Raw genomic sequence first — 24,588 nt, 5'->3', positions numbered from 1 at the left:
GCGGAGGGGCTCGGCCGCCGCCTGGGCCTGGCGGCCTCTCGGGCGCATTTTGAGGTTCTGGCCTTCTGGAGTGTGAAGTGACTTTGTCCTAAGTCACTAGGTCTGTGTCAGCTGGTACAGCAACAGCAGGAAGCCAATATCATGTCACCGACCCAGAAAAGAGTTTCTAGATTCTGTAATGAAATATTACAACTGTGGTAAAAATACGCAGTCAGACCAGGACAGAAGCATGAGGGACACTGCAGATGTCAAGTGCGCGACGAGAGACAGTCTGCAGGCCGGCCCCAGGGAGCAGGACCGGCCACTGAGGGCTCAGCAGAGCAACGTACAACAGTGTGGGCACCGCCTGCACAGGCCTGCAGGACACGGCCCCTCCCTCGCTGGCCGTGCGGTGCGGCCTCCCCTCTGAGAGGGGTCTGGCAGCGCCTTGCGGAAGCAGGCCTGTGTTAGCCGGCGGCCCGGCAGCTCCGCCTTGGACATTCAGCCCAGAGAAATAAAACTGCACACGAAAACCTGGATGTGACGCTCGCACCAGCTTTATTTGCAACATCCAAAAGGTGTAATCAACCCGGGCTTGCCTTAGTAGGTGAATGGTAAACACACTTTGGAGCACGGAAGGCCACCCAGCCACCGAGAGAAAGGAATTGCTGACGCGTGCCTCAAGCTGGATGCATCTCACGGGAAATAGTGAAGACAGCATTGTAAAGATCGTGTGCTGTGTAGCTCTTTGTGTGCGCAGTGTGTGCAGTTTTGACTTAACTAGATTGTATTTTATTAGAGATTCATTCATTTATGCATACAAGAACTGGGGTACAGGTCGGCGCTACGGGGGGTGAGAGGTTTCATCAGAGAGAGTGGGGAGAGAACAGGCGGATTGAAATCCACTACTGAGGGGAACAGTGGGAGACAGGAGGGGTCAGCGGTGCCGTGTGGGGATCCTCCCTGGCCGGGGCTCGAACTTGTGCTGCAGGGGCTGCAGAGAGCCTCACAGTGCTGAGACTCGACCCTCGCGCCGCCAGGAGGCCCTGAATTGACTAGACCTTAGAAGCGAGGAGAGTTGAGTGCTCGCGGGAGGTGGAGGAGTGGCGCCGAGGTCTGTAAGGAGATGTGGGGAGCCCCGCTCACTGGGTTTGTTCACCCCTTGACCGCCGGGCAGCTCTGCACACCCAGACGTGGGAGCGTTGTTGGAACTAACGCGAGGGGGCGGGTGGGACCTGGGAAAGGCCGGTGGCGGCATGTTCGCGGGGCGGGCGCCTCCGCGATGCTTCTTACAGCGAGGGAACCTTCGGTCCTTTCAATACTAATGCCAATTTCAAGTGCAACTGTGAGATGGTGACCCGGAGTGGGTACCTTTGACTTATGTCCCTTTTGCAAATGAGTTTACGAGCGTACGTACGGGGACCTGCTTCCAGAGTTTCAAGAGCCCTGCTTGCTCCGTGTGGGCAGTTCCGATTTCTGATTTCTTTGCTTTTGTGTGTGTTACCTGGTTGTGAAGGAAGATTGTTTGCCCAGAGTTTGTGGATAAGTATCAGTGTCTTGTTCGCATAAGAGAAAGCGGAGAAGCCGGGAGAAAACAGGCTGGTGTGCAGCTTGTGGGTGGCAGTGCCCCAAGCCGGAAGCCAGTCCCATCTTCTCTTTCAAGCAATTCATTTTCCCCATATTGAACAGAAATCCTGAGGACGACCCATGCTTAAGGCCTTTTTTGTATCCCACGGAGCTTGGCTTAATGCCGCCCTTGGCACAGTGAACTGTCACACAGTCCCTCAGCCTGTTGCTGATTAACCTGCCCTGTAAACTGATGGCCATAAAGACACAACGGGGAAATAAGCTGAAATAACCACCCTTTACGGAGCATTTTATGAATCGCCATCCCTGATTTTCAGCCACAAAGGCAGACTTCAGTTTGAGAATACATGGTGTGAGGTAGAAGAGGGCGAGGACATTTGACAGAAGTAGCCTCCCACTGCAGCACAGTGTCGACACTGCTCTGGAAATGCACCGTCTGAAACTCGAAAGTGAAATAAAATTAGCATCGTGTCCATCCTGCAGTGGGGTTCAGCCTTTGAAAAGAGCCCTGTTCGTGCGTTTTCACTCGAGACTCTCATGCTCACATTCATTTCTAGGATTCTCATTAAAGATTTTGAGTACGGCTGCAGAAAACTGCACAGAAATCCCCTCTTCTTCCGGTGACCTATATATGGTGACTAAAAATAGAAATAGACTCAATAATTCAGTGCATAACATGTGTTTGTTTTCTGACTTGCTCAGATAAGTAAAACACGGTGCAGAATTAACCTCTGTGCACAGGTATGCACTGATTCCCACATTTTTTTTTTTTTTTAAACACGGTGTATTTGGCCTGCAGTCCTCGCACTGTGGATGAATCACAAGTCCTGGCCGTCATTCAATTTCCTGTTTTATTTTTATCCTGGGGATGATTTACCCTGCTCACAAACTCATGAGCACACATTCAGCACATTCTTGCCTTCGCGCACACACACACACACGCGCAAATGTTGCTTTTTTCTTACCCTCGATGTTGCTCAAGTCACCTGGCACAGAACATGAGAAAAGTGATAAAAGCAGAGGTGACCAGAGGGAAGAAGCCGTGATGGCCGCCTGGCTCACACAGCTGCGTGGTGCAGAGAGCTCAAGGCTTTCTGCATCTGAAGACAAGCTTCCTCGCGAAGCAAGCCGGCTTTGTTTACGTTGCTTACTCACAGGCAGCGAGAAAGGAAAACAGTACCTACCACGAAAGAACTGCAGAGTGACATCGGGAATTTATGTTCAGGGCTTTGAATAACAGTCGTGTAATTTCACAAGATCAGAAATTTAGGGTCGGGGACTCAGTGTCGCCACCGGTGCCACACTTACTGGCTTCCTGCGTCTGAGGGCCAGTTAGCGTCATCCCGGGGCCACGGTGTGGGTAATAAAACAGGCGAAGAGGCGTCCGCTCGCGGTTCCGTTCATTACTGGAAGCCCAGGCGTTCAGTCGGCGCTTCTCCTTGGAAACAGCAAGCACCTCGCCGTTGCGGAGGGAGGATATTTAAACAGGGTGTGTGGCTCTCCAGGTAGCGCCGTGAGGGGAGCTGGGGTGAACCCACAGCCGCGGCAGAACTGGAGCCCGTAGCCGCGGGCAGCGGCGCCTGCACCCGCAGGGAGAGCGAGGCCTCTGCCTGCCCTGGCGCTGGCCGCTGGTGCCTGCGGCCGCCACGCGCACGGCCTTCCCGTGCTTCCCGTCCCGGGGGTCCCCAGCGCCTGGCTCGGGGGTCGGCATGGGGGCCGCTGACACGGCCCCCGTGAGAGGGCCCCAGGGTGGCCTGGCCACGCGGCAGCGGGGGGCCCTGGGTGCCCAATAGAGCAGGACAAGAGAGGGATGGGAAGTGGGGAGCAAGCAAGTGAGGCGGGGAGTGGGGCGTCGGACAGGGGAGCTGGCCGTGGGCCGGGGCAGTGCTGGGGGGCCTTGCTCTGTGTACGCCGCTGTGGATGCGGCCCGTGGCGGTGAACAGCTCACTGGCTGCTGGCGAGGCTCTGTGGCCGCCCTGTGGCATGGGGTGATCGGGGCGCTGCTGCCGAGGCAGGAGCCTGTGTTTTTGCACAATTTGCGCCCAGATGGGCACTCATTTAGGAGAGGGGTGTGAGGCAGGGAGTGGGGTGTTGGACAGGGGAGATGAACCTGAACAGGTGAATTCTGAACAGCGGGGAAAACCAACCGGTGTCGCTTCCTGCGACAGGCGAAGTCATCGGCACAGGCGGCCCGGAGCGCCTCCCCGTTCTGGGCCTGGAGGTGGGAACCCCAAGTCCTGGAAGGGCTCGTACTCGGGGTGAGACGGAAGGCGCCTCTCCCGGGCCACTGCAGCGCGCGTGTGTGTGTCCTCGCCTGGGACAGCATGACCTCAACTCTGTCCTCACGGGCCACTGCATTTTCAGAAGGACTCGAGTTGTGTGGAGGAGAGCCGCGCCGGAGGTAGGAGAAACTGCTGTGGCGAGCAGCTCAGGTGGGCCGGCGACTCCAGACTCTGGCGCCGATTCTGCGGGAGAGGGGAGCTCAGGGAGGGGTGCAGGCCGAGAGGAGGGTGTCCCTACCCGGGCACGCCCCGCCTGGACCCGCCCGTCCTGGGCAGGGGTGAGAGGAGGAGAAGGGGAGGAACTGGGGCTCCAGAAAGCCTCTGACCAGCTCGTGACAGTCACAGCGCCGTGGAGAGTCTTGATGTAGCGGTGATGCTGGCTCATTCTAGGTGCTGCCAAACAGCAGTGAGCTCGCGCCCACGGGACCGGCTGGGAGGGGCCGTCCTCGCGTTTATCACCAGTTCAAGGGCGTCTTGGACGCAGTTCCGTGAGGACTGAATTCCTACAGAGATACGGTTTCTTTCCGCTGAAAGAGTTTTCCATTTAGCGACAGTGTTGGACAGTATTGAAAATGTTTCAATACTTTAAAAAAAAAATCACGGTAAATTCTCGGGACAAAAATTTATAGAGCACAGATGGATTCCACATTAGTTAACACTTCTGAAACAGCCTTTGTTTCAGGTTATGCAGCAGCTATAAAACTATTTCAGGTAGCATTCAACAGCACCGATTGAGCTAATCGCCAGAACGCGACAGTGAATCACAGCACAGCCTTGGCGTGGCTGTGAGGCCTGTGCTGGGGGCTGGAGGTCGTTACCACGCTCGGTTTTGTGGCCTCCACGGGTGCACACAGGTGGTGTCTCAGGCGAGCGGCCGGCTCTCACCACCCCTCTACGAGCCTGTCCGCTCCTCACCTCTCTCTGGCGCGCACCTGGGAAGCCGCAGGTGGGCGCCCGGTCCCGGCCCCCGGGCTGGGGCCTCCGAGTCTGTGCCCGGCTGCTTCTCCCCGTGCGCTGTCCGCGGCGATTTGCATGGCGCCTGCTGTCACTCTGTGCTGCTCTGCGTTTTTGCACTCTCGACAGCTGTTTCAGAAGCACTTCGCCATTGGATCCGCTGTCATGGGAAGATGTGACGCTGGGGTTCTGACGACACAGCAGACCGCAGATTACCCATTGGCACAGTGAAGTCTGTGGCTGGCACACAGCCCCTGGGATTCCGTGACGGGCAGTCTGGGCACTGCAGGACTCCGCCGCAGATGCTGGCGTGTGTCGGGGCCCGTCCCCAGCTGGCTGCGGTATCAGCCGCCCTGCCCGGCCCTGCCCGCCCCTGCCCGAGGCTCACTGCCCGCCGTGCTGAGTTGGTCTTCCCACCGGGTCGCCCGGGGCTGTCTGAAACCTCACTCACTGGTGATGAAGTTTGTCTAGTGTCCACTGTAATTCAATGAGACGAATCACTTTTGAGAAAATAAAAGTATCCTTTTTAATGAAGCAGCCTATAATTTAAGTAATCTCATTATTAAGATCTCATACCACCGCAGTTTGTTTCAAGGACCCCAGGTCCTTTCCAGCTATCCAGAGGAGACGTGAGAAATGTGTTCTGGTGTGACCTGGTGTGAAGCTCTCGAGACTTGACAGAAAGTTGTGAAGTGCGTTAAACCAACATGGGCAAATTTGATTGTGTCTTCCTAAATCTGTGCTGTGAGCTCGTGGAGGGAGTTTTCCACTTTCCTGTTGTATATGATGCATTATATGTGGACTTACAGATACAGTGTGGAGCACAGATAGAGTATTAATTTTATATAGAAAGAAATTATGCAGAAATGCTCTGAGCCAGAGAAAACGCTTTTAAATATCTATGTTGAACCCCAGTTACAGATTTCCCTGGACTAAATCCTTCTTTTAAGTTAATTTAGCTGAGAACAACACCAGTCATTTCCAAATGAGCGAGGTCCAGACGATCAACAGGATTTCTGTGTTAAGACAGTGGAGTTCAGCGTCAGGGCTGGGCTGGCTGAGAGCTTCGCTCAGGATGGAACTCCACGCTCTCCGTGCATGCAGGGTGGCTTCTTCCTACTAACCAAAGAGATTCTGTTACTGTGAAAATTGACTATGTTTATGTTGACCTTAAGTCAAAATTCCTTATTTCATTTTAAGAGCGATTCCCTTTCTCAAGAAGCCCAGCCACCCAAAATGGCAGCTATTTCAGCATCTCAATTTCAGCCACGGTGGAAGTAAGTATCCGATGAAGTGCCCGAAATAAATTCCCAAAGGCAGTCTCTCCTGCTATTTCTGATGTGTCAGCAGAATTGTGTGCATGTGTTGTGCAGTGCTTATGAATAAATTGATTGCAGAGAAATAAGGATATTATTGATTTTAAAAAATGAGTCTAAAAGGATAAATGTAACCAGTGGAATCAAGGTTAAAGATAGAACTTAATCTCCAAATAAAACTAGGCAACTCCAGAGGAAAGAAGAGATTATATTTCTCTTTCGCAAAATGTGTATATTCCCAGGATTCCAGAGATAGCGGGACAATGATTTTTGCCTGTTTGTACTCTGTTGTCTGCTCACCGATTAGATTTTTGGTTGTGTCTTGGGTTATCCGCTTAATGACTAAATGAGTCGATCAAGGTGATATGTTAGGTCACTGATAATTATTTCAGAAACGACAGGTGAGACTTTGTTGATGGACCCGCTCTGGATTAAAAGAGATTTCAGCTCGCTCTCTGGGTTTCTCAGGAGGGTCCCTTGGAGCCATCCAAGGAGGAGAGAGGTAGGAGGTGGTGGCCCTGGTGTCTGTACCCAGGAGGCACAGGGACAGGACTGGGCTAGGGGACACCTGAGATGGAGGACAGTCGCGCACTTTAGTTTCCAGGTTGATGGACAGAGTGAAAAGTTTCATTATGGAGCTGATTTCAGTGCAGTGCTTGTTTTTGTGGGTTTTGTATTGCTTTTTGTTTTATGGGCTCTAACAAATTGGACCTGAGAAAGTTTCTGGTGACATACTAGAATATACATATAGTGCTAATCTTAACATATAGAAACAACAGAAAATTATAAGGATTTTCCAATTATAAGGATTTTGAAGCTAATTATGCCATTATTCTTAAAACTGGAATAATTTACTCTTGGAAACATATGTTAGAAGCGTCGTAGTCATGGCGTCTTCCAGGCTCGGTGAGAGTACAGCTGGTTAACTGCCTGAGATGGAATAAAGACAACAGCAGTAAGTGCCCAGAAGGCGGCAGGACGAGGGCCGGAGAGCCCTGCTTTCCAGGCACCAACCAGTCGTCACTTTTGGCTTCAAAATTTGGAAATGCTGCGTGACTCCCCCCTTGAACGTGAAAGTATTTCTGAATATGCTAAAATATTTCAAAGATAAGGGGTGACATGAGGGAAGTTGCACTCATGCTTCTTCAAGTTATAGCACCCCAAATTCTAGCTGAGAGAAGTTGAAGGTGCTTGTAGTAGAATGTCACTAAACGGTAGAGCTGTACGTTTTAGTTGTAAATCAAATTGCATTTAAAGTCATGGAGAAATTAAATTTGCCAGGTTGGGAAACATAAAGACATGGGCTCAAAATTCTTTCTACAATATTCTACCTGTGTGAATCTGAGAGAGTAATCAGACTTCTCACCCTCATTGCCAAAGCAGAAGTAATTACAGAACTTACATGTTAGGGCTCTTGGGCAAATTAACAGTGTCCATAAACGTGGAGCACGGTGCTGATGGGGAACACATTCCAAAGCCGCTGCTTGTTGTTATTCATAGTCTCACGAGCGAATTAACGCTCCGTCTAGAGTCAGATGCCAGCTGGGTTATATTGAGTTTCCGGATACATCAGAGTAGATCTTTTCCATATTTTGCTTCTATCACTGGTTTTTACAGGTAAATTCCATCTTTTGGACTCCAGTCGTAACATCGAATCATGTTTCTCAGACTCGGACAACCGTTGGCATCTCTTGCAAGCACTGTGACCCCAAGTGGGCTGTGTGCGGGGACTCCCTGCCTGCCCCGGCGGGGGTGGGGGTCGCGGGTGGGGGCTCCGTTTACGCGGGCGGGCTCCCACGCTCCCCCTTCGGCGGGCTCTTCAAGTGCATTTTGCGGGTTCACGTCATCCCCTGCGGCCTTGCCCTCGGGGGCCTTAGTGGGCCCGTGGCGCCCCCTCCGCGGCCTCTGCTCCGTGTTCCTCTGCCAGCACGTGTGTTGAATGATGCAGTATTTTATGCAGTGCGCAGAGCGAGGCGACGGACAAACGCTTGCACGCACAGAAACGGCTGCTCCGGGGTCCCGAGAAGGGGCCGCGAGCAGGACGCGCATCCTGTGACACACGCGGTGGGCGCCCACGCGGCGGGCGAGGGGCAGGGGCTGCCGAGCATCTTCCTGGAGGTCCAGACTTGGACAGGTTGGCCGCGTCCCCCGGTGCCAGTGCCCGGCGCGAGAAGGCCCGTGGCGGGCTGCAGCGGGCACCAGCCAGATCAGCGCCCTGGCCCGCTGCCCGCCGCGGCTGCACCGCCGTCCTGCCCTTTGAGTTTTCAAGACACCCAGCCGTGTCAGCGAAGCCCCGTGGTTTGGGAGCTTCATGGACGGGTGGCTGGTGTCTGTCGGTGGCCGGCGTGCCAGCTGTTCACGAGTCTTGGGTCTGCATGGTTAGCTTACACGTGTACCCACCGCTATGGGCCCAGGTGCCCTGCCCAGATGCACGTGCCACTCGCCGCCGCTCCTCGGAACGCGGCAGAATTGGCGTCCGGCCTTTTAAAAGGCAGCCAGTTCACACGAGGCCGTCGGGGGAGGCTAGCCCAGCCTGACGGGTGCCCCGTTTTAAGAAGCCAGAAACACAGGGGCACGCTGAGGCCCCAGAGAGAAGGCGCCAGCCAGAGCTGAGGCGAGCGGCTTGGGCTGAGCCAGCCCTGCTGGCGCCTGGCCCTGGACTTGCAGCCTCCAGATCTGGGAGAAAATAAACCCCGTCGTGCCGCTGAGCTGCGTGTGCCACGGCGGCTGCCCCGGCAGGTCGTCTGTTTAACGGGGCGCACACTGCTGCATCCGTTAGGGTATGAGGGAGAGAAGCAGTAAGCTCTGGGGCTCCGGGCCCAGAGCGCCGCCCTAACAGACCGCCCTGCAGAGAGGGCGTGCGGCCAGCTCGGATTCTGCAGCCTCAGGCAGCATTCCCCTGTGGCCTCGGTGTGTGGGGGAGCCGGAGAGGGCGGTGCCCCCCCCCGCGGAGAAGGAGGCCCCAGCTCCCCCTTCCTCCCTCGGGGGCAGGTGTCCCCAAGGCCACCCCTCCTGGAGTCAGCATGCCAGTCACTTCCCCAGGAGAGGAAGGCCATCCGGCTGAGGCCATCTCTGGGGCCCGTCCCCTCGGTGGCCCCCCGCAGGGGCGCTGCTCCGGTTGGGGCCACAGGTTTAACTCTGAAAAGCACATTTTTAAATGTGCCCATTCAGAAGATGGCTATTAAAGTATGGCTATTTAAGTGTGGCTGTTATTAAATAGTTAAAAACAAGGATATGCCTCGAGGGCATCGTGCTCAACAGAGTAAGTCTCATAGAGAATCACAGGTGCTGAATGACTCCACTGATGTGGAATAGATTTTTTAAAAAGACAGAAAAACCAAAGCCAGAACCCCAGGCTCTTCAGTACGAGAAAGAATATGACGGTGGATGAACGGTGGAACAGGCAAGGGGGTGTAAGGTTTGCACTACCAGCAACTGAGTAAGGCAGGGCCGGACGCACCGCATGGGGACAGAGCCCACCTCATGGCTGAGAGAGCTAAAAGTGTTAAAAGTTCTCACTACAAAAAATAAAAAAGGACATGGCACTGTTTATGGCGAGTGTTAACTAGGCGTACTGTGTTGACTATTTTTCCATACATTCCTCAACAAATATGGAGTCACTTTATGCTGGACTCCTGAAACTAATGTTATATATGATACCTTGCTTTTTAAAAATGCTTCTAGTTCTATGAAGAATGATTTAGTAGAACCAAGTAGTCTGACTGAGTTCATGAATGTCTAGTTTTGAAAATTATGGAGTTAAATATTTGGGATCACTTGAGACATGTCAACTTCCAAAGACGACCGGGGCGCCCATCATGCTTGCAGATGTCACGTCTGTAGTTGAATTTTATGTTCAGATGTGGGCGCCTATTAACTGTCCCTGCTCTAAACACATAACTCTATGGTTATACACAAAATAAAACGAAATGAACCTGGAAAAAAAAAAGTAGAACAACACAGTAAATAACCCTGCTAAAAAGGTTAACAGAAATGTGAGGAAGGCTTTGCCCTTTCTTCCGAGGCTGTTATGCTGAGAGGGTCTTCCTCTAGGCTCCCGCCTCCTTTGCTCCGCCTCAGGCAGTGACTCAGGCCTACACCAGCTGACCGGTGGTAGTCGCTGTCAGAACACATGTGGCACAGAAGCACCCTCCCTTTTTCTCTGCACCCTCGCCAACATTTGTTGTTGCTAGTTTCTTTAGTATGTGCCATTCTCACAATAGGGAAGACGTGGAATCAACCCAGCTGCCTGAAAATAGATGACTGTATTAACAAGATGTGGTCTCTATACGCAATAGAATCTTACTCCGCAGTCAGAAAAGATAAGCTCATGCCATTTGTGGCAGCGTGGATGGAGCTGAAGGGATCGTGCTTAGTGAAATAAGCTGGAAAGAAAAAGGGAGGGGGGGATTGTAATAGTTAAATTGTAAAAACAATCATCCACTTAAAAACAACAACAAAAAATAAACCACTCCATGTTTAGTCCTAACTGAGCGTTTACCTGCCTGTCCAGTCCGAAGACCCTTCTGTGTCTTGCATGGCCATTTCCTCAGCTGAATTTCACCGGAAAAAGTAAAGTGCTCTATTAATCCATTGTAACTTCGTCAGTAATATCTCTGCTCTTTCCAGAAAACACCAAAGTTCTGATGTGTCAGAAACTTTGTCCGTGGGACATCTGCGGCTGACTGTGACTTCTCTACTCCCATAATTTCTAAGTGTCGCTCTCCCTTGAAGTCTTTTTCCTACAAAGTCTCATGGACATGTTCCGGGTGAAACGTGTGAACGCCCTCTCCTGTCTGAATCTATTCCGAAAGCGTCCATCACGGCGAGTATCACTAGCCTGTGCTCCCTGCGGCCCGGCCCGCGTCTGTCCCCTAGATCAGCCGGGGGCCGCTGGCCACCTGCACACTCACCTGACGCTGCCGCCTCCCCGGAGGACCCAGCCCAGCCTGACCCCGAGCCCAGGCGCTCCCTTTCCTGGCCCCTGCTGCTGCCTTGGGAGCGCCAGTGCGTTCACAGCGCCACCCACTCCGGACAGCCGTTGACGCAGCCCCTCGCAGACACGAGGAGCTCCCTGTGCTGCTCACCTGCAGGGCGCCCCGGAGCCCCGGCCAGTGGGCGGCACCTCAGTGTTCCCGTCTGCGCATCGGCCCTCTGGCAGCCAGGCTGGGAACTGGTTCCTGGCTGGTGCTTGGGGTCTTGATTCCAGCGGAGATGATCTTGGACAAGTCTCAAGAAAGAAAATCCAAAGCAAAGTGGGTCTGCTCACTCTTGGAGATCTAAATAAGAGCAACTGAAGGTTGCTTTTGATACCTTGTAGACTGAACCTCCAGTTTCTACTCATTTTGCCTGAATTCCAGCTTCTTCCCAGTTCTGGACACTCTTGCGTTTGTTCATCTGGATACACATCACCGACCCAGAACGCTTTCGCCAGTGAGGTTATACTCACCTACTCTCTTTCATTCTGTAAAACACAAATATCTTCCAGCAATACGTGTTCTAAAATCTTAAGTAAGTAGGTCTTTTCCACTGTATTACAAACCAGCTAAAATCTGAGACCTACTTAACACAAAAAGATCCCTAGCCTTTCCCAACAAGCTGGGTGTTAGTCTCTACCCAGCTGGCCAGTCCCGTTCCGTTGACTCCTAGGGGACATCGCAGTGTCCCCGAGCCCCGTCGTGTAATTCACTGTGTGCTTGTCTCTGCCTGTATTTAAATCGTGGGCTCCACTACACCATACACCACCTGTCCCAGTTTCTGGAAGAATTGAGAGGGCTCTCCGCTGTTGTTCGAACAAACACAAAGAACAGAAAGGAGCATTGTGGCATTCCCATTGATCTAAATGTTGCACCCGCCTTAGAAGTGTGTAGCCGTAGCAGCTTTAATTTCTCGGTTACTGCTTGCGCTTTGCCTGCTGCTGACGGTCAGTGCGATGCGGGGATCCTCCTTGCCTACCTGTCCTTCTGTCAAGACTTCACCTACTTCCATCCTCCTTACTTCCCTTTTGACTGGAGAGGAGGGTAGGGTTTTATCTTCTGTCTTCTTTCTCCCATTACTTTCTCTTTTCCATTTCTACCGTGTCTGATTGTAGGACTTCCTTCTTCCCTCTTCCCTTCCTTTCCTTAACTTCTTTCTTTCCTTCATGTTTTCTGCCTCTCTTCGTTAAGTTTATGCAAAGAGAGAGAGAGAAGGTTTACTCCTGGCAAGTTGATAACTAATACCTTCTCGAAGCTAAAATATTCATCACCTAAATACATAAGTTGACATTTCAGTTGGTAGTCATACAAATTTATACTATTATCTTCATGCTTCTCACAGATTATAAATGAGACTGGCTCTTCCCTTGGATGGGATTACTGAAACCTCCACGGTTCCAGCAGGGGTTGGGGCCGAGGGTTGGAAGAGCTTCTCCACACACTGTCAGCCTCCCGCGAATCCCGGAGAAAGCGGTCCCATCAAAACCCTTCTCTTCCTTGAGTGATCTGCTAGGTCAGACTCCCTCGTCAAATTTGTCAGTGTGAGTGGGTCTTTACTACTGTTATCAGCTTAAATTCCAGCCCTCTCATCACCATTTAACATTTCTCTGGCATGATTTAAATGAATTTTGACGGTATTCCAATATCAGAGAGCATATTCTGCCAGTATAAAACATGTTCAGTAGCTGCAATCACAAAACATCTAAATTTATCCAATTTCATTTCTTGGATGCTTTTTTCCCCTCACCCCACATGCCAAACGAAGTCATTTTTCCTGCCTACTGGTACAAACAGTCCCAGAGTATCCAATCTGAAAATGTTGAGATTGATTTAAAGCTTTCAACTTTTCCTCCATTACTCTTGTAACTCTGCATCTTCAAATATTCAAAGTTAGTATTTCACTAGAATTTGTATGTCGGTGATGATAGAAAAGAGTTTTTTGTTTTTTTTTTTTAATATTAGGGTTCAAGCACACTAACCATGTTCAAGTCACGCAGTCTCACAGATGAAGAAACATCCTGCTTCTAGAGAGTAGCCGGCTTGTGGCTCTCGATCCCAGACTGTGGCGTCCCGGGCAGCCCAGTGGTGGATACGAGTATTTTGGGGTAGAGATGTGGGCCATGTATTATATAACATTCAAGCTTGGTAAATAATTTACCAAGCTGGTTATTCTTAGCTCCAAAAGGAAGCATCTCTTCTAAAAACAGGCTCTTGGTGCCGTCAGGCTCTTTCACTGGTGCGCATGTGGGCAGCGAGTGTGGCAGTGAGTTACTAGATGCACGTACTGGACAGAACTTGGGGTACCTGAATATTAAGTTGAACCTTGTAAAATCACTGAGTGAGTTTTGACCTAAAAATTACGTTAATACTGTTTAATGCTTTGATGACATAGCAAACAGCCTTTGGCACTAAAATGATAGAAAATTCTAGATCCTTTCATTTCCTCTGTTACGGGGAGGGGGAACCGGGAGGAGAGGACGGAGGGAGCTAGGCATTGTGACCAATGGAAAAGGAAAAAACAATCCAAAGGGAAAATGTTTTCCTTTATATCCTTCAAAAGGGCATTGAACCAATGGAGAACAGATAAGGATGGAAACCTCAACTTGGCGAGTTCTTGACAGTGTCTCCTTAACAGCTTCAGACTGATGCATTTTAGCCTGGGTGTCCTGGCTTACCCACTCCTCGTGTGTCTGTGGCTTGTCAGACTCCCAATTCTTGTTGATGCAGCATGTGGGAACTGGCTCCATTATCCTTGGTTTCCAGGACTATAAAATAGCTAATAAACTTAGCAACCAGCGTGCCAAGTACATGCGATGCAGCCAGCTGGTGAAGCCTTCCTGCGTATGAAAGTGAAACTTTGCTTTCATGTGAAAGGAGGCTTTGGAATCCTTTCTTTCATATGTAACGTCTCTAGGGGTGTTACTGCCATTAATGTAAAACTTCTCATCTTAGCCGGGCCTCGTCTGTCTGCGGCCCCAAAGAGGGAGCACAGGCTGTAGAGAGGGTGTCTGTGCTACTGACGGCAGCGAGCAGGACCGTTTCACGACCCGGGAAGTTTCTGTCGTCTGGAGTTTGGCGTTTCTGTCGTCTGAGGAACCTCACCTGTATGTTTCCGAAATGAGTATCACACCGAGGCCGTGTGGGGAACTGGAGATGCAGAACCACATTCGAAGCTGGTTCTCAGGTCCACCCCCCCCCCCACCTGCTCCCTCGGCAGTGAGTGCAGAGCGGCAGGGGCCATTGTGAATGCACAGTCTACACCCCGCTCATTCACTCACCGCTTTCTTTATTTACCCTGGTGTAGACCAAAGTTTTTTTGAGGTAGCTCTTCGCCCAGTGCTTGCGAAGGACACTGAGGTAGAAATAAAATGACTTGTTAACAGGAACCGTGACAGTGTGAAGTCATAAAGTGAGAGGCAACCAGGAGACAGTTAAAGATCTGTGACCATGTGGCGAAGTGTGGAGATTTCAGAATTGCTTCACCTTTCTGAGAGAGAAAGTAGAGATTAGGCTCAGAGACAAGATGGGGCTTTGGAGACAACAGCATGCAACTCCCCCCTTCAGTTTTTGAAAATAAGATTGAACGAGGGACCTTTTGAACAGTATCCGGTGAGCCTGCCGTGGTCACGGGTGGAGTGTGTGCTCCTGACGTGCTCACAGCACAGCCAGGGGGAGCGTGACCGAGGCAGGGCCCCTCCCGCGGCTCAGGAAGACCCGCGCGAGCAAGTGCTTCTCTCCCCCAGAAAGACTAGGGCTGCGGAGAACCGGTTTCCACAAAGGCAGATTAGCGCCTTGCCTGGTGTCTGGGCCCACTGCAGGTCCCCTCGAGGGAATGCAGCCTTGACAGCTGGGCACTGTGGCACATGCCAGCAGAGACAGGGCCGGTGCACAGCTGTCGCGTGGGGTAGAAGGTGATAGTTGTCCGAAGCAGCTGGAGGTTACCCGGGCACACGGGAACCTTGCTGCCTGTTGCTATCTGGAAACAATAGATCTGACTTTTGATAAGAAACTGAACGTCGAGGATGCCCGTGTGTATGCCATGACCTGGCAGTTCGCATAATAACCACACTTTTCTCAAGCATTTTGGGCTTTGTTTTTACTGGGTAAGATGGGCTGAAGCTGAATTGCCTTAAATGTGTAAGATAATGCAGATCACTGCACGGTTGGTGCACACAAGTCACAAGAAAGCAGAAGCGATGGGGTGAAATGTGTGGTTGTTTTTGGAAAGAAGGACGAGACCTCCTGAGCGTTAGCTGTTAACATGGACTCCATGCTGATTCCAGCCTCAGCAAAAAGAAAAAAGTGAAGTAAAAAATGAGGCCAAAACAAAAAAGAAGAAGAAAATTATTTTAAAAATAAGTTAATTACCTGCCGACGCACATGATGACTCCAGGGATCTGAAATGTGGTGGTGGGGGGGGTCTGGGGACTGACGGCCAGAAGATAAGCAGTTGCTGAGCGGCTGTGAGTGGAGCTGCCCGGCCTCGTGGCCTGTCGCGTCATGTGCGTCCCCAGTGGGTGTTTTCTGCAGAGGAAGAACACGCAGGGCTAATCCCTCGGCCGGAGGAGGCCGGCTGCTGGCTTCTCCTGGGGGCATCTCACACGGGTAGACTTTGGCTTGTGTATTGACAGATACGAGTTAACTTGATTTATAAGTCAGGAACCAGCCTGAAAAAACTGGACAGAAGGTTGCTTCTTGGAATCTCTAAGTAGTGCATTTCTTCCCCAGCTATTTTCAGTCATTGCAACATACCTGTAAGATGAAAAATAACATTATTTTCAAGAGGGCCTTCGGATTGGGTGGGGGGAAGAAACAAGATTCCTGATGACAGACACCTATGCTAACTGCCGATACCTGTTTTTAAAGCCCTTAACGTATAGTCTTACCTAAGTTTCACAAAGTTAATGCCTTGGCCTGGTGTTCTGAAGATGCCGGTGTAAGATTACGCCAGCGCCAGAGGCACGTGGTGCTTTGCTTTCGTCCCTTGCCTGGACGTGTGCTTCCGGTTCTGCCCACAGACAGGCGGCCCAGGCCCACTTCACGCTGGGGTGCCCTGTAACGGTCGCATTACTGGCCATTTGTCTCTGTGTTTCATTTTAATATTGTTTTGTCTCTCAGAGAAAAAAAAGTAATTTTAAGTATTTGTTTCAGGGGATTGAGTAGTTTTAGGGGGTGGTAGGATAATGTATTTCCAGGGAAATTTTTACCTTCTGGAATTTGGATCATTTTTACATCTGAAGCAACGTCAAAATGCCAAGTTAACTCATTGTGCATCTGCTGAAGGACGCCAGGGTCCTTTGCTCGCACCTTGAGGGCTGAAAAGATGCTTCTGCAGACCCGGAGAGCTCGCTTTGGCCGGGCGTGTCTGGGTGGGACATCCACTGTCGTGTTTTCCTCAAGGCAGTGTTTCAGTTGGAATGGGAAGCTAGCTACTTTGCCAGGGTGACTGCTGAAATAGGAAGTCTGAAGCATGAATTCCAGTTTTAGTCCAGCCAGTAAATATGTCTATTTGGCTATGGGTAGATCATGCATCTCTTTAAAGGTTTTCTTTTTAGGGATTTATCTTTATTCAACAAATAGCTGTACCGAGTTCTTGTCCTGTGTTGCTCCTAAGATGGGCATTGTAGGTGGAATCACGGGGATACTCACTCCGGTGGTATTTTCAGCTCGTGCAGTAGGGCCTGGGTGAGTCCTGTGACCAGTGGGAGAGGTGTTTTCGGGGAGTGTGATCTTAAGATAGTCTCTCTTCAAACATTTTCTTGGGACGGGGGGTTGTTAAACTACGTCTTTTGGGGAATGGCTTACAATATAGGCTTGTGGTTTACCTTTTACACAGACTAAACATAAATATTTTTTAAATAGAAAAAAAAAGCAAAACTGAGTTTGGAAGATAAATGTTCTTTTTTTCTAAAGCCCGACAGCTGTCCTTATGAGAAGGATTTCCCATTTGTTTTTGTTAACTGTTTTTCACTTTAACTTCCCTAAGTGTATTCGACTAACTGAGATCCTCTCACAAATTATCAAAGCGGATGGCTTTACTGAAATGTGTTCTTTCACTCATAAAGGCGAGAAAGCTGAAACCCCCGAGTGTCGGCGAGACCACGCCCACGGGGATGCGGTAGCTGGCCGCCTCTCCTGTCCTGCATCTGGTTGCGTCTGACAATGCTCCGTTTCCCTGGGTCTTACCTCTGCCCCACCTTTTCTGCTTGTATTTTCACAGAACCGTGTGTGTGTGTGTGTGTGTGTGTGTGTACCATGCATGCATGCGTGCTCAAAAGCCCTCTTTGCTATGAGCCCAAACTACTTTCCTATGAGCTCATTTTGACTTGATTCCACCTAGAGAGGCCTGTTCCCGAATAAGGTCAGATTCACCGACTGAAGTGGACACGAGTATAGGGTGACAGTATTCACCCTAATGGGATAAGTCTGACGTGTTCTAAGTGTCAGTGAAATGCAGAGCCAGAGCAATATTTGCGTCAGTGTAATGATGTTTCTGTTAACCAATAAATGCATCGTTTCACTTTTGATCACAACGTGAGGCTATTCTTTTTAAAAAGAATGTAATATTTTATATATATATATAATATACATTATTTTTATATATAATATAAAAACAACTTATATTCAACCTTCCCCTCTGTCTCTAGAATTAAAGATCATTAAAGATCTAAGACCAATTCATTGTTTCCAGAAAGCAAAGGGAAAAGAATGGGACATCAGGTAAAAGGGCACAACAGTGTGGTGATAGGTTTGCTCTCAATGGAGACCTTATTGAAGCATTAGTGTTAGTGTGGAGACACTTTGACTTTTGGTGACAGACACCTGAAATTTATGTCATGCTATGTTGCATCAATTGGGGAAAAAAAAAAAAAAAAGCTCCAAGACAGGAGTATTTTTATCTCTTGCAAAAACAAAAATCTATACAGTATTTTTAGTCATGGTGATCACATACATTATTAGCTAATTACTAAAATGGTCTGATGTATCTCCGGGCTCCTTAGGCCGCCGTGTTCTTATTTCCACCACCATGTCTTTAATCTTACCGTTGTTTAGTGTTTTGCCCATTCATTCTTAGTTCTGCCTCCTATTATGCTTCAGAAAGAAACTACAGTTTCTGTAAAAAAATTGAACTTAACTTTCCAAATGACTTAAGTCAGAATGAATTAGTATGGTTTTACATTTCTCTCCAGAAGAGGTGGAGTTAATGCTTCCTGCTCTCTGCAGTTCTCAACCTTTTGTGATTTTTTTCTAGAGAAATAAATCTAAATTATTGTTATGCTTATATTAGTGTAACCTACATGATATAATGTATTTGAATAATTACTCCAGGCTTCTGTATTTAAATTATAGCCAGAGTTGCAGCAATTACTTGGATTTATGTTAAGTAGTTAACCAGTACTAATACTCACCAACAACTCTTACTCTGCACTGCTCCTGTTCTCCTGAGGCCTTAATTTTTACTGATTACTTGGTAGGTTAGAGTGTATCCTCTAATACTTTATTGCAAAAAATTAAGATGAGGACTGTATATTCCATGTTTTGCTATATTTGCAAGTAACTTTTTGTTACTTTTGTGTAACTATGAATGACAGCTTGGCTGGGTATAGAATTGTATCTTCACAGTCTCTCCTTGAGCCCTTGTAGATCTGACTTTATATAAAATTCTTTTTTATATGTGAAGTCTAAGAGAAGCCTTTTGGTTTTTTGTTTGTGGGTTTTTGTTTGTTTGTTTGTTTTTAGCTTTGTAAGTAACTTTTTTTCCCACTTTAAATATTTGGTTATTTTGTTTTCTATCAAAGGTGTAATTAAGATTTGTCTCTTTCTCACAATATAGTAGGTTTTTTAAAACTATCCTTATACCCAGGAGATATTTCTTTCTAATTAATTAATTTAAAAGTATCTTCCAGAGTAGTAATTCACATTATTATAGCTTACAATGTGTTTATCTGTTTTCCCAATCTATATTTATGTACCCATAAATATGTATGATTTTGATTTTTTTTTGTTTTTAAAATAATTTCTCTTGTTTTAAGAACTTAGTTGAAATGCCTCACATATTTTAAGTCTTTCCTGATCATCTTAGTTAACAATAACAAAATAGCACCATCACCACAATAGGAAAATGTTCATCTTGATTACTAAGCTGCCAAGTTTCAATGGAGAGGCCCAGATATCTCCGTCACTGAGTCTTGTGGTTCTCTGTTGACATTGGTGGGTATCTCTGCCCATTGACATTTTATTCCATTGTATTCCATCTTTCTTCATGGTGTACAGATTTGATTTTTTTTAAAGATTTATTTATTTGTGCATACAGAACTGGGGTACAGGCCAGAGGCTCAGGGGCGGTGAGACGCTTCACCAGAGACAGAGCGGGGAGCAGAACAGGCAGATCGATGAAGTCCACTGCTGAGGGGAGCAGCGGGCGGGTCAGGAGAGGTCTGCCGCGCCATGTGGTCATCTCCGGGGCAGGCGGGAATCGAACTCATGCAGAAGCGGCTTTAGCTTCTCAGTGCTGTTCTTTAACCCGCTGCGCCACCAGGGAGGGCCACAGATTTGATTTCTTAAGGTCATTTTTTCCTACAGTATTAAGGTCAGCGTTTCTGATTGTATTAAGATACTTACACTTAGTGTCTTATACTTGTACAAAGTATCTTCTCTTCAACTGTATTTGCTTCTTACACAGTACCCTGTGTGTGTGTCTTTCTAAGTATTTATAGTAGACGGAGGTGAGATGAGAATAGTCTAGACCCCAGTGGGTAAGGTATATGAAATGCTATCACAGACAGTAAAAAGAAACAGCCCTTCAACTAGGAAAGAAAGAGGAGGTAGGGAGTAGATAAAAAAAGAAGGACACAATTCCAATTAATTCGTTTGGTTTGTATAACCATGTGCTATCTCACACTTTGTCTTTAAGAATTAAAACTGTCTTTCTACAATAGAAGGAATTCAGAATAGATTCAGTAAAAACATTTTCACCCTGTAGCTTCCTGTTCCTTTTTATCATGAGCTTCATCTGTTCCTTCTAAATTAAAAATCAAAGAAAAGTAAACTTGAGATGAGGTAGTTTTATCTTCCTCCTCATCTTCCTACCTGTGACCTTGAAAATCAGCATTTAGAGAAAGTATATAATCTGTCTTTTGCTCTCTTTCTACTGTTTGCACTTGAAATTTCAAAATGATTTATCTTGGGTACAGTACTTACCGCTCAGGTAGAGGGACAGCAGCTTGTTCTGTAGATGGGAACCATTTGGAAAACAAAACTTTTAAAGAAGCCTCATTTTGTATTAGAGAGTATAACTTTTGGAAAACCCAATTACCAGAGTACGCTCCTTCTGTTTTTAGCTACTAGAGGTCAAAGAGGAATAGGGAATCGTATCTTAACAAAATAATCAATAGACATATTTTTTCAGGTTAGTAAATATTAAAGTGTTAAGTAGCAGTTACCTTACAGTACCCAAACTCTTTTATAATAATAACATACCACCTGTAAGAAGAGGGATGTATATGAAAAACTGCTCTGTTTCAGGAAATCTCACAAGGAATCTTAATTTAGATATTGAAAATGAAAATTCCCGAAGAACATTTTATTGGGAAGTAATTTTTCTTCCCAAAAAAGTGTGTGCCTGTTTTCTTGCCTTCAAAGAGAAGGCAAAGTTCTGATTTTAGAATTCTGAATTTAACAAATGAGCGAAAGATATAGTGCATTTTTTTTTTAAGATTTATTTATTTGTGCATACAGAGCTGGGGTACAGGCCAGAGGCTCAGGGGCGGTGAGAGGATTCACCAGAGACAGAGCGGGGAGCAGAACAGGCAGATCGATGAAGTCCACTGCTGAGGGGAGCAGCGGGCGGGTCAGGAGAGGTCTGCCGCGCCATGTGGGTCACCTCCGGGGCGGGTGGGGATCGAACTCATGCGGAAGCGGCTTTAGATTCTCAGTGCTGTGCCTTAACCCGCTGTGCCACCAGGGAGGGCCTATAGTGCATATTTTCATTCAAATGTGACCAGACCCTAAAGTGGTGAAAAATAAGAGGAAATTGAGTACTTTTCACTACCAGAACTCAACTTTCCTGGCAATGAATCACCAGAAAAGAGTTATTAAAAAGGAGTTATATGAAAGTCTTACTGAATACCGGGCACTATTATAGAAAATATTATTTTGAAATATTATTTTTGTGTTGAAAACTAAAATAACCTCATGAAACTGACAGTGTGATGATTGCCATTACAGAGATACCAAACAAAATGGATGCCAAATGGCTCCATTTGGCCAAAGGCCACTTCACCAGAATCGGCGATACAGACTCAGCTCTTCCTGAGCCCAGATCATTTACCTAAAGCAAATACACAAAATCCAAAAGCAATTGCAAAAAGCTAATAAAGAAGGAGACAGAAAGAAACACTTCTATAATTCTTTTCAGTTTGTGTGCCTAACAATTTCACATGCTCTTGGGCTATATCTGTAATAATATCTTCTCTCAGTTTTTCTAGTAATAACAAAAAATTTTAAGTTCAAGTACAACAAAAATACCAATAAAACAAATTTACTTAATTTAGGCATATGGGAATTAAATGAGGTATTAAGAAGATTGATGAGTAAGTTTGTACAAGTTGAGTCTGTATAATTAAGTTCAAAATAATATTTTTACATGTTTTGATTATTTTATTATGATTTTGAAGTTTATACATATAGAAATTTTGTCCATTTTCTAGAACAAACTTCCTGCACATAGTTATCTTGTTTTATATAAAATACACCTATATATTTACATATATATACAAAATACTGGTATTGCTAACATTAGAAAATTTCTTGAATATAAAAATATGATCTGGAGCAATATATGAACTATGATATTTTTCTAAATAAAAAAATTATTTTTCCACTTAGTATATAGTTAATATACCTTTGTCCCCAGTAAAATGTCTATTTTTGTTTCTTAATAAGATAGGCACTCTGTTTTCTTACGGTTTTGTTCATAAGGCATTGCTTTACTTTTAAATTAGTTGGAGTTCTGCTTTTATATTCCATATATAATCTACCTTTCAATTAAGGCATTTAAATTATTTATATTAATGTGATGTTTATATAGTTGCAGTTTCATTAACCACTTTACTATTTATTTTCTATATCTCCCTACTTTTTAATTTCTTTAGTTTCCCTCTGAGTAATTTCTTTAATTCTAAATATTATTGCATAACGTTTAAAAATTTTGCTTTTATTTTTCCTGTCTTATTTTTCTTAATAGTTATTCTAGAGATTGAGACATGAATGCTAATGTATTATCTTCTTCAGATGAATACTTAATATTTCTGATAAAATATAGTTTCTTTGCCCCATTACGCTCTGTTACCCCTTTGTGCCATTTGTTATATACTGGTTTTTATTTAGCTTGCAGCAGTATAGTGTTGTTATAATTCCTTTAAGTAATCTGTTGCCTGTTGCCTTTTAAAAAAAATGTGAGACCGAAAGCGCCTTGCAGACTGTCCCCTGAGGGTTCAGTCCCACTGGGCGGCTCCTGGGATGGCCCTCGGGCCTCGGGCCCCTGCCTGTCCGATGCCCACCCTTTCTCTCCAGCCCTCCACTCGCGAGAGACCGCCCAGCCACACTCTCTAGTCTCGGCTCTCCCGGAATGCCTCAATTTGCCCAGTGTAGGAAGAGTCGCTTTCATGGATATAGAATTTTGGGTTGACATTCTTTTTTTCAGCACTTTTAATAGGTCCCTCCTCTGCCTCCTCAACTTCATTTGATTGTGGCTGTTAATTGCATTATCATCCCATATAAAGTGATTCCTTTTTGTTTTGCTGTTTCTAGATTTGTGTTTTATGTTTGGCTTTAAACAGACTGGCTATTATGTGCCTACGTATGACTATTTTGTATTTCCTATTGAGATTGTTTTAATTGTTTTCCTATTGAGATTTTTTTAATTAAATACGGAATGTCTATCATTGGTTTTTCACAGATTTTTCTTTTCAAAGTTTTTGTATCTTTGACTCCAGATTTTTACTTGGTCGTTTTTGATAATTTCCATATCTTTAGTTGAAACTTTTCCTTGTTGATTATTTTGTTATGCTGTCATACTTTAATTTTTTTTTTTAAGCTTTATTTATTTGTTCCTACAGAACTGGGGTACAGGCCAGAGGCTCAGGGGCGGGGAGAGGCTTCACCAGAGACAGAGTGGGGAGCAGAACAGGCAGATCGACAAAGTACACTGCTGAGGGGAGCAGCGGGCGGGTCAGGAGAGGTCTGCCGCGCCATGTGGTCACCTCCGGGGCAGGCGGGGATCGAACTCAGGAGGAAGCGGCTTTAGCTTCTTGGTGCTGTGCTTTAACCCGCTGCACCACCAGGGAGGGCCATGTCATACTTTAATTTTTACCTTGGTTTCAATTCCTTGACCATATTTAGAATAGTACACTTAGTCTTTTTTGCTAAATCCCTGTGGTGGATACATAAAGATAGCTTCTATTGACTGTTTTTATTTCCTAACAACATGTCACAGAAACAGCTTTCTATGTTTTTCTCTTACACAGTTTTGTGAAAACTTATTACCAGATTTTCACAACTACTGTCTAGTCATATAAAACAATAATATTTCTCTCTATTGCTATGCCTGTTTATTAGTTTATAGATTATAGTAGCAAGTCTGGATTTTTTTATTTTGTCCTGATGGCAGTTGTCGGAACTTTCTGTTCTGTATTTTCCTTATTCTTATTTTGGAACTTGACTGGACATAACCTGTAGCAGCTGTCTCTACTCAAGTGTTTCTTACTCTTTCTTAAAAACTCAGCTCCCTAGGAAATACTTATTTGTGTGTCACAGTCACTTAGTGGTCACGCGGTGATCGCACAGTGATCATACGCTGTCACTCAAGCAAGTGAGGTTTCTGTCCTGTGTAGAAAGTGTGCGTGGGAGGTGGGGGGGGAGAGACTGAAGGAATATACAAAGTGCTCAAGCCATTTCGGGTAGCCCCCCGGGTTCTCTTTCAGTGTTCTAAGTAATGCGCGTTGTCACAGGTTCGGCTGGGAATGCTTGAATAGCTGGGGCTCACTCGTGTGTCAGTGGGGTGCATACGGAGCTCCCGCCGGGCGTGGCTCGATGTCCGCCCTCTCAGGGCAGTGGAAGCAAGTTCTCGGCTCTCAGCTGTCCTCGTGCCTTTAAGAAGTGATTTCCACCACCAACTCGTAAGGATGTGGTATCACCCAGTTTTCCAAGTAGAGAGGTTTTGATCCGCACAGCTTTGCAGTCCTGACATAGACACCACATCAGGGGTTTGAGCTAGGGCAGGGCACAGATTCCTCACTGGCCTTCTCCAGCATGCATTAGTTTCTCAAGCATAAGTATTTCTTCAGTTTTAGAGCCTTTGGTTTATTTCCAGTATTATGAAATAACAGTTGTGTCAATTTCATAACAATGTATGGATGTTTCTGGAGAACGGGCACCATCACACGAAATAGTCTCGGTCTTAAGTTCCTCTTTTTTACAGTAAAATTAACAGAA

The sequence above is a fragment of the Condylura cristata genome, unplaced genomic scaffold, assembly GCF_000260355.1.
Source record: "Condylura cristata isolate star-nosed mole 26May11 unplaced genomic scaffold, ConCri1.0 scaffold00021, whole genome shotgun sequence".
NCBI lineage: Eukaryota > Metazoa > Chordata > Mammalia > Eulipotyphla > Talpidae > Condylura > Condylura cristata.
Note: the sequence above shows the minus strand (reverse complement) of the source record.